We start from the raw sequence: 12,798 nt of genomic DNA on the forward strand, positions 1-12,798 counted from the left end.
TCTGCTGGGGGAGGATGGGGAATGTGATGACAGCCCTCTGGCACGCAGGAGGCTGTTTTTCAGGGGGTGGTGCCTGACTGTCCCCACAGCTTCCGCGGGAGCAGCAATAGGGAGGCTCGGTTTGCAGCAGGGAAGATTTTCCATAGATACTAAGGGAAAACCCCTTTAGGTGTAAGGATGTTAAACATCAGGACAGTCCTGGGAGGCTGTGAAATGTTCCCCTTGGAGATCTGCAGGCGCAAATCAGACAAACATGGGCACATGGGGCTTTCTTGTGCGTTGGCAGATGGATGAGGTAACCTCAGGTGTCTCCTGTCCCCGCATTTGTGCCTCCTGTGTGGCTGCTAGTGACGGTAATGCTTGTGGCAAAGGTGGGAGAGGAAACAGGCAGGTGAGCCTTGCTGAAACCTCGCCAGCTCGCAGCCATGCTCCCAGGGTGGGTAAGGGGTCGATGGCTGATGGGAGCTGGTTTGTTTCTGAAGCTCGTGGCAGGGATATCCTGCAAACCCGCCTGGGGCTCAGGCTGGCTGTCAGGGGGCTGAAAGGTGGTCCTTTTCCTTAGAGAAGGATGGTAATAGCAACCTCTTTTCTGATGTGAGGAGCATTTTTGACATTGCCATTCTGACGTGTTTGCAGAGGTGCCTGAGCTATGGGGAGGCTCTGTGCTGCATGGGATGGGCAAGCACCTCTCTGTGGCAGTGCAGGAGATGAAATAAAGCCCAGTGTTGTCCGGTTGCTTGCCCAGCCTCTGCCATCAGTTGTGTGTGTGTCGGGCGAGTTAAAACAGTGGGGCAGAAAAGGGTGTCCGGGGGAGAGTAGTCTGAATTGGGTTGTAGGGCGGTGCCCCACCTCACCCATTGGACTCAGCAAGCGCCGGCCGTGAGTCTGTCTCAAAGCACCGCGGGGCCATGAGCATCCGCCGGGGGTGCCGGGGGGGCAGGACCCGCCCCGGACCCTGCTCGGCTTCTCCTGCCCGGGCCGGCCCTCGCGGCGCCCCCCCTTGCTGGTGGCTCACCCGCCCGTCGCGGGCGGGGCTCTGCTGGAGCCGCGCGCGGCCCTTCTCTCAGACCTTCCCCGAGGCGGGGCCGGGGTGACGCGCACCCAGTGCGTGGCCTCGGCGGTGAGCTTCCCCCGGACGCACCAACCCGCCCCGCCGCGGGTATATACGCACCGGCGCCTGCTCCGCTTCTAGCTCAGGGTGAGCGCCGCGCTACCCAGCGCGCACCGCGCTGCATGTTAATGAGCACCCGCCCCTTCGCCGGAGGTGGAGCTGGGGTTTCCTCGCCGCTTCCCCGTGTGGGAGGTGATCCGCGGCCTCGCGGCGGCGGGCCGGCTGCCGCAGGGCTGCGGGGACCGGGCCCACCCGTGACAGGCGATGGGGCCGGGGCCCTCCTTGTGATAACGGGTGGGGCCGCGGCCCGCTTGCCGCAGGCTGCGGGGCCCGGCCCCCGTGTGCTGGGCCGTCGGGCTAAGACCTGCTTGTGACAATGTGAGCTTTAGGCCCGCCTTTGATGGGCTGCGGGGCCAAGACCTGCTTGTGGCAGGCTGTGTGGCTGGGACCTGCAGGTTGTGGTGCTGTGGCCCCATCGTGACAGGCTCGGAGGCCAAGGCCTGTTTGCAGCAGACTGTAGGGCCAGAGCCCGCTCCTCACGGGCTGTGGGGCCAAGACCCGCTCACAGCAGGCTGTGGGCCTAGGTCCCTGCTGGCCGGGGGCGGGGGGTGTGTGTGTGCTATGAGCACTGGGGCAGTGAGCAAGCATGTAGGTGTCTGACTTTAAAATGCTTCCAGAAGTATGAGTATCTGGAGTGCTGGGGCTGTTTGCTTTTTAAGAAAGGCTGTTGAGGGCAGTGCAAACTCAGGGCTTCTGGCTGGGCAGGCACTGCAAACACACCCTGAGAGCTGCTCACCATGCCCTCCCTCCTTCCAGGGCCGTTTGGCTCACAGGGATGCACAGGTGGAAGTGACCGGCCAAGCCTGGGATGCTGCGCAGGGTAAGTCTGGCTGATTGCAGCACGCAATTCCAGTGGGTTTCCTGGGGATGGAGCTTTTAGTCCTGGGATCCTTCTGCCTCTGGGTGTGGGTAGGAGGACCACCAGGCTGCACTGGGGCTGTAACTGCTGGGTGCCCTCACAGCTCTGTTTGCTGTAGCCTTGTGCCCATACACCCTTATGTCCCTTAGTCACAGCTGTAGGATGATTTGAGTAGCAGCGCTTGTGGGGCGACCTTCTGTGGGGGTGAATATATTGCCATCTTGGCTTTATGCTTTTTGCTGTCCTCTAGTCTCCTGAGTTAGTTTAAAGGGGCTGAGCAGTATGTACCTCTCACCTTGGGCATTAAACATTTATGCGATTGAACATGGTCTCTCCTGTTCCTCAGGCAACCTCTTTTTTGGAGGGAAATGATAAGCACAGACGAGTTCCTGCTTGTAGAAGTTTGCAGATCTGTCAAGTGCTTTTAGAAACCTCGTGGGTTTGGGATCACCCTGCATATCCTTAATTTCTGACTCTGTTCTTGGGGTCCCCCAGAAGTTATAAGGAAACACGAACCAAAGTTTTTTGAAATAGCATGCTGCAAAGCGCCTTATAGGCAGCTCAGTGTGCAGCCATGGATGTGGGGGTATGGGAATTTCCTTGCTTGCGTGTGGCCTGTTGCACTATTCAGTCCCAGTATCATGGGGTTATGGAGATCCAGAGTCATAGAAGAGTGAAGAGGCTGAATCAACCTTGTCTTGTGCACATACAATGTGTGTGAGTTGGGTATCAGTCTTCAGTGGAGGAGCTAAAAGAAGAGAGACTATGGGTGACGGTGGCTTCTCACAGCAGGGAGGGCATCTCGGTTTTGGTGAGATGTGATCTTCTGTTAGCTTATTTCTATGGAAATGTAGAGGTGGGATGGCTGGCTGCTTGGACTAGGAGGGTTGGAGGAGCTTTTTTCTGTGCGGCTTTGGTTGTTTCAGAGGTGGTGAATATCCTGGGTAACCTGGGTGCCTGTGAAGTTTGACTTTCTTGTGGCCTCCCAGTGAACTCGAGGTAAACTGGGGCTAAGGCTCTCTTTTCCTTCTGCATCCTCTCCTGAGAACACTGGAAATGCATAAACCTGATGCTAATTGTTACTCTGACTGATAGCAGCAATTAGGGTCTGTAATTCGAGATCAGGTCTCTGCTATGTGGAGTGTTGTTAACTGCTGCCTGGGGGAGCTCTCTGCTGAATACTCTGAGCTGGCATGCTTTGAGGAAGCTCTGGGATGCTCCTAAATGCTAGCAGCTTGTAAAGGGAGGTGTGTGTGTTTCCACTGAGCTGGACTAACTGTGCCCTAACACCATGATTTGTTTCAGAATCACTCACCTGATCTGCTGGTGAGATCTTTGCTTCCTCACTTCCCCCTGCACGGCACAACCGGCTGCCCAGCCTCTCGGGAACGGCTGCTGCAAGAAGGCACTGCCTTGCCTGGCTCTGCGGTTCAGGCATCCACTTCCCAGATGCTTTCAGTCTCATGTGGGTCCCTCTGAGCATGGCAAAGCCATGCTCATTTAGAACTGTTATTTATTAGAAGAAGTGCTGGGTGATGACCCTGGCTCTGTCCCTTCAGCTCCTGGTGATATCTGTGACGCAGCTGGTCTCAAAAGGTCACTTGTTTCACCTCGCTTAATGATACACTGTAGAAAGCAAGCTTTCATTGCTTGCTCCAGTGTCAATGGTACATGAATATTAATGAAACCTTGGTGGTCCTGTGGTGCTGTCATGGCTGTGGAGAGCTCATTTGGAGCTGCTGGGCAGTGCGGGGAACTCCGTGATGGAGTGATAATAAAGTGTTCATGAACTCTGCTCTGAGGTGCTGCTCAGGCCTTTGAACTTGCAGGCTCCTGGCGCAGCAGTATAAGACTGGCTGTTCTGAAGCTGGCTCTGCACAACAGCATGAGCATCAGCAGGGGAGGCATTCACAAGGATGTTTTGGGTGTTGCAGGTATGGGAGAGTTTGTTGGTTGCAACTTCAGGTGGCAAATGGTCTGGTTAATGGAACCTGATGTTCTAAGGCTCTGAGCTGGGATTGGGGTAAGGGCAGAGGCAATGCAACATCTATTAAAATGGTCTCTTTGAGCTGCTGGTAGTGGGTGGGAGTCACCGTAAGGTATGGGATGGTGGCTGTTATAAGGGTAGAGCATAAATTTGAGTCTGCAGGAAGTGAGGTTTTGCTGAATTAATCCAGGCAGGTCCCTTCCAGATTCTGTTACCCTGTGTGGAAAAGTCAGGATTACAACTGAGATCTTGTAAATAAAACAGTTGGGTTTGGAAAAATGAAGCTTTTTACATACTAATCTGGAATATATTACACAGTGCATGCTGCCTTTAATCAGTGTATATTTAATATCTGTGCTTGAATGGCAGCAAAGTTGTTCCTCAAAAGATTAATATGGAGAAAGGACCCCAGATCTTGCTCTGAGCCCTTATGTGGCTCCTGAAATGAGAGCCCAGGGTTAAGCTGTATGTGGTAGATAGTTGTTGGCTCTTACTTTCTTACCTCTGGAGATGAATCTGCTTCACTCCTGGAGTAGAACAGACTTCACTTGCTCTGCTCGTGCTTAAAGGAGTATCTTCTTACCTTCCTGCCTTGGGTGTTTCCTTGCCATAGAAGGAAAGTCCTTCTGCGTGAATTTCTGCTGGATCAGGGCCACAGGAATTTGGCAGTGTCTGATTATAGTAATGGGCATTAAAATACATACATCCTTCCTGAAAACCTTCATATGCCTGTAGGAATTGCCCCTTGACTAGGTTTTTGCATCATGCTATATTGCTGTGCAGACTTTTGCTACACAGAGGGACCATTCCAAAATCCTCTGATCAAAAGGACCATTGCCTTTCCTGCAGATCCTGCCTGATGTGGCACAGCTGAGCTCATTTAGGTCTAAAAAAGGACGGGTGTTGGCTTGTGTCCTCTCCAAGCTTATGGCTGCTGCAGGCAGCTGTGTCTTAGCAGTGTAGAAAGCCTTCAGGGCCTAAAGTCTACCTGCATTTTGCAAAGTTGCTCACCTTCTTCATTTAACACTTAAGGATGAAATCCAAAGGTGGGAGCCAATGGCTGTTCTTATCACCATGCTTGGCAGCCCTGGTCAAACTGGCTTCCTTTTACAGTAAGCAAGGTATGAACAGATCAGAAGGCTGATCCTTCCCTCCAGCTACCCAAAAACAGAAGAGCATGGCTGGTGTAGGAGTATCATGTGCCCAAGGAACTGGCTAATCAGTTCTGCAATGTGGTTAGCATGGCCTTGGGAGGGTTGCGGCAGAAGGAAGAGGAAAAGGCACATTCGCCATGGCAGGAAGACTAGGGCTGCCTTTGGGAAAGGTACAGAATGGTTTCACAATTCCTCATCTTTGCTCAGACACACTGGAGATCCTTAGCCCTCTCATGATGGTAGGAAAGACAAACCTACAAAATGTTCTCTGAGCCTGTGCCTGTGCACCAATGTGTCAGAGAATAATCCGTGTGAGTGAAAAACAAGAGGGACTGCTGTACCTGTGAGCCCTGAGGGACATATGCCACTGCTCTTGGAGATTTAAAGCTCTGAATATTACCTTGAGGATGTGAATTGTATTTGCAGAGGGGATAAAATGAAAAAAAACTCCAACTGTTAGAAGGTTTTGGCAGTGTAGGGTGATGTGTCACCTTTCTTGACATGCTTGTCTTCCGTGGAGATTGTATCTAGTGGTAGGATGAAGAGATGTTACATACTGTATGGTGTTAATTACCATGGGAAGATCACATGAAAATCGAATGAAATTGAATCCTTCTGCATTTGATATTCCCAGAGTTGAAGTCCTCGGTACATCTCATTAGTTTAAAAACCCTGATGGAGAGAGCTCAGCTTCGAACAGGAAATTGATATGACATTGAGACCTGGGAGAGGATTAGCTGCCTGCCTCTGAACTTGTCCAAAGGAGTTGAACATGTAAATGTTCCTATAGAGCAGCTCCCTGCAAGAATACATGCTGGTTAATTAAGGCCCCTGGGACCACACAGCTGCAGTGAGGGAGGGGTAAAGTCAGTGCGTGAAGTCTTGCCGCTATGTTCTCTCTGCGGTGGAAATGCTGCATGAGCTATATAGGCAAGTTCAAAGCTTTGAGTGTGCAGGCTCTATTTAGGTGCTGGTGAAAGAGATGCTTTGTTATACTTCTCAGTGAGCTTTGCCGGCACTGGATTAGGACTGAAGTAAAACAGGGTATGGTGTTCTGAGGCTAATGTGTTGTCCCATCTAGTGGAGGTGTCTGCAGAGGGTGTGTGGCTGGGAAGTGAACCTGGGTTTCACTAACAAGTGACGTGAGGACTGGCTTTTGTGGCAAAGGGTTAGGTTCTATTTTGGGCCTCTGCAGAGATGCTGAGGGCCTAAAGCTCAATACCAAAACACATCTGGTTTCTGTGACCCATCATCTTTGCTCTAATGGTATGAAAATTGTGACACCAAGACAACGTCCTTGTATACAGAAAGCTGCAACTGGTCTTTTTTAGGTTTGCCGGGGAATGAAGGCCATCAGATAGGCCATGCCTGTCAGTTTGTGCCTGTGAGCCAATCTGCTTTGGGCCCTGCCAGCAGGGGCCCAAACTGCCAGCAGTTTCCCATTCTGATGAAGCACTTTGTAACAGCTATACGTGGAGAGGACATTTCCCATTTTTTCTTGCAAACACCAGCCGGTGCTGTGTGCACTCTGAAGGCGAGGTGCTGATGATGAAGAATCCTTGACTCGGCAGCACACCAGGTTTTCAGCAGTATTTTACTCCTTTTGAAAACAAAATGTGTTTGGACTGACTGTGATCTCTGTGGCGGGTGCGGTTTGCAGACCACGTGCTTCTTGTGTGTTCAGAGGGCACTTACTGGTTGGGATGCTGCAGTCCCTGGGCAGGATTACTGGAAGGAGGGCTGGTGGGATCCTTTGCTTCCAGTGGAGTGACAGAGGCTGTGGAAGCCTGTAGGGATCTGTCTGTCAGCGTGATGCCTTTGCTTTGGACAGAAACCCCTGACCAAGTAGCCAGGAGGTGACAGTCTGTGCATCCCCCCGGCATGGCCCTCCTCAGGGGAAGATCTGCTCTCCTGTTGAGGCAGTGACCTGTGGCAGGCTGTGAGGTCATGTGGGGGCAGGGAACCTCTTCACCCATCCTCTGCCTGTGCATCTGTCAAGCCTTGCTTAAAATAAACAGACCTTCAGGTTCTCCACTGGAAGAACAGCTCCAGTGAGGAGCCCCAGAGGAGGGCCCTTGTCCCAGCACAGTGCATCACTCACGCTGATGTTGCTGCTGGAGATGATGTTGGTTGGAGCAGGGAGCTGTGCTTTATGTAAGTTGATGGTGTTGCAGCTTCCATCTCAGGATAGTCTAGATAGGGACTCACCAGCTTAAAAAAGACATGAATGAGGAGGCCTTGAGACACACCTATAAAATCACCCAAGAAGCTGATTAGGAGGCAGTTGTTTGTTGTTTCCTGCAGGGCAAGAAGCTGGGGCTCCCCACCAAAAACAGTGGGCTGCAGGTTTAAACCAAACAGCACTACACGCTGGGGAGTGGAGGCGGGGGGTAGGGACTCATTCAGCCATGTAAACTTTCCTGGGATGTTGTGGAGGCCAAAAAATATCATGAACATTTAAAAAGGAATTTGGTAATTTCATGGCAGATAACTCTTGATGATGGGTTTAAACACAGCCCTGGAGTGATTTATAGCTTGAGAGCTTCTAAGTGCTGGGCTGCTAGGAGCTGGAGAAATGTCCTGGGAAAACACCTCCATGTTCTACTTTCTGTTCAGTTCTTTCTATTAGCATCAAGCTTCGTTGCTGTTGGAGACAGGAGGCTGAATTAGAGGGACCTATGGTCTCCTGGCTGGTGCTGTCATGAGTGGACAAAGGTGGGTAAATGACCCTCCCATGCGTCATCTAAAGTAAGATTCTCCTTTCTGGAGGCTGCAATCAAAAGAGCCATTTCAGGTCTAATGCTGGTGACACATGTTCCTTGGTACAGGCAGATGCTCGAGTGACTTCTCCAATGCCCAAGCCTGCCTGTGCAGAAGTTGAGGCTATGTTTAGGGGGTTGCTTGGTGACAGTTCTGTGCAGTTTTAGAGAATTAAACACTAAGTAGGATTAATAAAAATGTATCAAAATATGTAAACATACATATCACATCTCTTTGATAATGAGGGAGCAGTTAATAAGTATTTGCAATCGGTGTTCTTACCTGAAAGATTTCTCTGAAAGCATTTCCGAGGCTGCTCAAACAACTCATTTATTTCCATCATTTTAACAACCTGTTTTCTCAAGGCAATTGAAATGACTTGCTTAAAGAGCTGTCTCCGCTCCTCCCCACCTACAGCACACTCCATTTTACTAAGCCTTTGCTTGGTTTCTGGCTTCTGGCTGTGTCCTGAGCAGCTGGGATCCTGGACCTAGTGCTGGCTGGGTTCCTGCCCTGATGGAGATGTTGGCAGGGCAGGTGGGCAGCCTTGAGTGACAGTGACTGACTGGTTTATAATCATGCACGTGGACATCCCTAAAAAGCCAGCATATACAAGAGCTGCCTTGATGCAGAGCCTGGGTGTATGTGTGTCACTTGGAAATACTTGTACTCGTTGGAGGAGCACTGTTTTGGCAGCTTTGGGAGCAGGGCACTTCTTTGCTATTCTGCTGAAGCAACTCTTCCCACTGATGTGTCTTGAGGGCTAGTAGGACGTTGTTTTTCTTGGTCACCCAACTGCTGTGCCTGGTGCTCTCAGTGCTTTGGTGAGCCATTGTATGCATCCTGGTTCTGCTGTGGTGTAAAGATGCAGGTCCCTACCTGCTGCTTCCAGGACATGTGGGCATCATATAGGTATGGATGACTTCTTTCTTTGGGCTGTTGGAGTAATATTTCTTCCTCTTTCTAGAAAGCTACGTGTGGGTAGCTGGCTGGTTGCCAGAGCAATGTGCCTCTCGAAGACTGTATGATTGAGGGTGGTGCAGGAATAGTCTAGATCTCCATGATACCAGTCCAGCAAAGGCATACAGAATCACAGAATCCCAAGGGTTGGAAGGGACCTCAAAAGATCATCTAGTCCAACCCCCCCGCAAGAGCAGGGTAACCTACAGTACATCACATACCATTGTCTTGGTCCTAGCACAAATGAGTGTTGGGCCTGTGTCTCTTCCTGAAAGAGCTCTGGAGCTGGAGCGTGTAGTCTTAAAATGTTGCTGTCCTACCTCCCAGCCTGGGCACATCCCAGGACAAAGCTTTGAAAGTTTAGTGCAAAAAGTGGGGATGATCCCTGCCCACTAACAATCACAACTTACCTATGGAAAGTTGGCTAAGGAAAGATGTCAGATGAGTGGAAGCTTCAGGTTTCAGGGCTTTTTACCATATATTTCTAGCAAAGATTTCAGTGTTCAGGCTGTGCTGCTGCTTTGCTTTCCGCTGAGGCCTGGGGAGTTGGGAGGCATGTGGCTCGTGGTGTTCCCCTGTTCCCTGGGGTTATTTCCTGTCCTCTCTGAGGATGTGTTCAGGCTCTGCTTTGTGGGATAACTAATAAGGCTGTCAGACCTCTTGTCCCAACAACCTGAGAAGATAAATAGTCTAACATGTGCAGCTACCTTCACAGGTCCTGAGGCCCCAGCAGGAACCAGCCCCATGACAGATGAGCTGACAAGCAGGGCTGACACAATTGGGTCAGCGCAAATGGTGAAGAGATGGAAGCCGTGACTCTTTCTCCCTTCCACTTGGCACCCCAATGCCTCTGGGCCAGACAGTGGCCACTTATCACCACCTCCTTCGGTGACTGCTGTAAGCTGCAGCATGAGAGCCTCATCTAGAAGAAAGACACCAGTCATGGTCGTAATGCTGCTCTGTGGAGCTGCCATCTGTCCTCTCCGTGGATGTCGCTGCCAGGGCAGCCTGGGAACATAACCCACCGCTGATGGTCTGTCAGATAAGCATCTGGTTAGACTGTGTTCTACGTTTCTACCTTCCCAGCACACTGTGGTGTTGCCTTTCTCAAAAAAGGTGAGCCTTATGTACCTGCACATACAGGTGTGTATATGTCATTGGGCAAAGAAGAAATTCCGAGTGGTCCTGCGAAGAAGGGCTTGGGGGTGCTGGTTGATGAGAAAATGAACATGAGCTGGCTGCAGTGTGCGCTCGCAGCCCAGAAAGCCAACCGTATCCTGGGCCGCATCAAAAGGAGCGTGACCAGCAGGTTGAAGGAAGTGATCCTGCCCCTCTACTCTGTTCTCATGAGACCTCACCTTGGAGTATTGTGTGCAGTTCTGGTGTCCTCAACAGAAAAAGGACATGGAACTGCTGGAACAAGTCCAGAGAAGGGCCACGAGTATGATCAGGGGACTGGAGCATCTCCCGTATAAAGATAGGCTGAGAAAGTTGGGGCTGTTCAGCCTGGAAAAGAGAAGGCTGCGTGGAGACCTCATAGCAGCCTTCCAGTATCTGAAGGGGGCCTATAGGGATGCTGGGGAGGGACTCTTCATTAAGGACTGTAGTGACAGGACAAGGGGTAATGGGTTAAAACTTAAACAGGGGAAGTTTAGATTGGATATAAGGAGGAAATTCTTTCCTGTGAGGGTGGTGAGGCACTGGAATGGGTTGCCCATGGAGGTTGTGAGTGCTCCATCCCTGTCGGTGTTCAAGGCCAGGTTGGATGAAGCCTTGTGTGGGATGGTTTAGCACGAGGTGTCCCTGCCCATGGCAGGGGGGTTGGAACTAGATGATCTTGAGGTCCTTTCCAACCCTAACTATTCTATGGTTCTATTTTATATATATATATATATAATTTTTTTTAAAGAGCTCAAACTTTGTGCTTGGTGGCTTGGTGCCTCTTCCCCTGTCTGTCCTCCTGCAGCCTCTCAGCATTCTGTGCCTCTTCTCTCTCAGCTGGAGCCTGTTTGTGTGCTGAAGGAATAGTTAGCTGTTTGGAGAGGACTGTGCAAATAATTGCATGAGTTTCTTTTGTGGATGGGTGAGGAAAAATTGACAAGGCAGCTGCAGATGAGTCTTGTGAGTGTCCTGGAGTAGTGAGCTGAGAGCTCTGAGCCAGTCTTGGTGTGCAAAATCCATTAGCCATAAGCAGAGCTGCTTCTGGGCTCAGCATTCAGTACCTGTTACGGGCTGAATTAGTCCCTAATTTCTGTCCCTTACAGTTAAAATGACTTGGACATTTCTTTTTGAGATGGGGTATTGCTTCTGACTAAGGACCCTACAGCCATGGCTCTACTGACTATTAAATTGTTCTCAGAAATGCAGTAATTGTCTTGCCTCCAGGTCAGTGTAGGCTGGTGCTGGCACCTGTGCTGTGGGGCTGGAAGGGGTGCTTTGCTTTGCTTTAGGAAAGCAAATGCTGAGACACATCTGAAGACTCAATGGCTGGAGGTTTAATAAGATCAATACCACCTCTGCAAAAGATTACATGGTATACTAGGCAGCAAATAGACCACTTCTGCTGGATTTGGAAACCATTTATAGAGTCTATTAGGGATGGTAAGGTAGAAGGGACATATCCAGAGTGAATTGAACAGACACAGTAGTTGGGACTCCCACTTTAGGGGTTTTGCAGTCTATTAAGTAATGGAATTCAAAGCAAAATAAATGAGAAGGTTTTGTTCAAGAAGCTTTACCTGCAGCCACATCATCAGCTGACATGGCAGAGTTGGGCTCTGGCACCCTTCCAGCTGTTTCTGCTGCCTGTAGAACAGCTGAGCCAAGGTGGTGGCTTGACTGCCTTAAAGCTGATGCTTCACCCTTGCAGAAAGAACAGAGGAGAAAAGAACTGCCAAGATGACAAATGCTTGCTCCTGTAGCTATTGGCCAGTGCTGCCACTCTGAAGCCTTGAAAGGTGTTGGAAGGGGACGTCTATCAGGCTTCTGTTGTGATAGAGAAGAGGCAGTCAAGGGGCAAGCTTGGAGTTCCTCGCTGTTCCCACCTAGCAGCTTGTTGAGTCTTCCACTGTTGGCAAGTCAAAAGGTGTCTTGTGCTCAGGAACATCCCCAGTTCCCCTGTTCCCATCCCTTGTGCCACACCACGTGCTCTGCAGCCAGTGTTAATGCTACTGCCGCGTGTGTCCCATGGTCGGCTGACTTGAGTTGAGGAGCAGCTTTCAAAACAGCCTCTCTGGGCCTGAGCCACTCTGTCAGCCTTGTTTGAGCTGCCCTTGTGCTGCCATCACCTCCTGTGGTGTGCCCTCAGAATAATTAACTCTAATAACAGATGAGCGATAGCCTGCTCATAGGAGCCTGCTCAGCTCCTATCATTTCTCCAGTGCTCTGTCCAGTCTCATTTGAAATACCTTGCAGGATGAATTACAGTGCTCTGAGGGAATCTGCAAAATAGGATGACAGGCCAATTGAATCCATCTGCAAAGTGCGGGAGGATAATATATCACCTTATGGATGGATTCCACTCCCCCTTTTGTTGTTTTAAAACTCCTGAACCTAGTAAGAACAATCGACACTTTAAGGAAGAAGCTCTGTGGTGTAATGAGGAGCTGGATCAGGCTGTGCTAGCTGAAAGTGGGTGATGCAGAAGGAAAGTCAATGCTGATGATGTGCATGGCAGCAATGGGTAGGGAAGTCAGCCGGCGATTCATACTGTGCTGCTGCCTGGCATGGTCACTCCGAGAGCAGAATAACGGTATGTGAGGCTGTGGGAGTGTGCCATGGGGTAAAGTGTGCTGGGGGAGGCAGGAGTGGAGAATGTTTACCAGCCCTGGGAGGCCTCAGGGACAACTTACACCCTGCTCAAGTCAGTCGAAGCAGTCTCAGTAGGAGCCACGCCGGTGCTGTGACC

The 12,798-nt window shown here is 50.7% G+C and overlaps 1 protein-coding gene across 18 annotated transcripts in view; it reads left to right on the forward strand.

Moving 5' to 3' along the window:
* The first annotated feature begins 1,152 nt into the window (after nt 1-1,152).
* Nucleotides 1,153-12,798, forward strand: part of ASTN1 (astrotactin 1) — a 221,150-nt gene continuing 209,504 nt past the window's right edge. For 13 of the 18 annotated variants that reach the window (XR_010611466.1, XR_010611468.1, XR_010611469.1 and 10 more), the window contains exons 1-2: nt 1,273-1,489; nt 1,928-1,991. The gene's annotated coding sequence lies outside the window, so the exon portion shown is untranslated. The other 5 variants (XM_065674131.1, XM_065674137.1, XM_065674128.1 and 2 more) reach the window with 3 other exon arrangements.

This window comes from Lathamus discolor, chromosome 3 (genome assembly GCF_037157495.1).
Source record: "Lathamus discolor isolate bLatDis1 chromosome 3, bLatDis1.hap1, whole genome shotgun sequence".
NCBI lineage: Eukaryota > Metazoa > Chordata > Aves > Psittaciformes > Psittacidae > Lathamus > Lathamus discolor.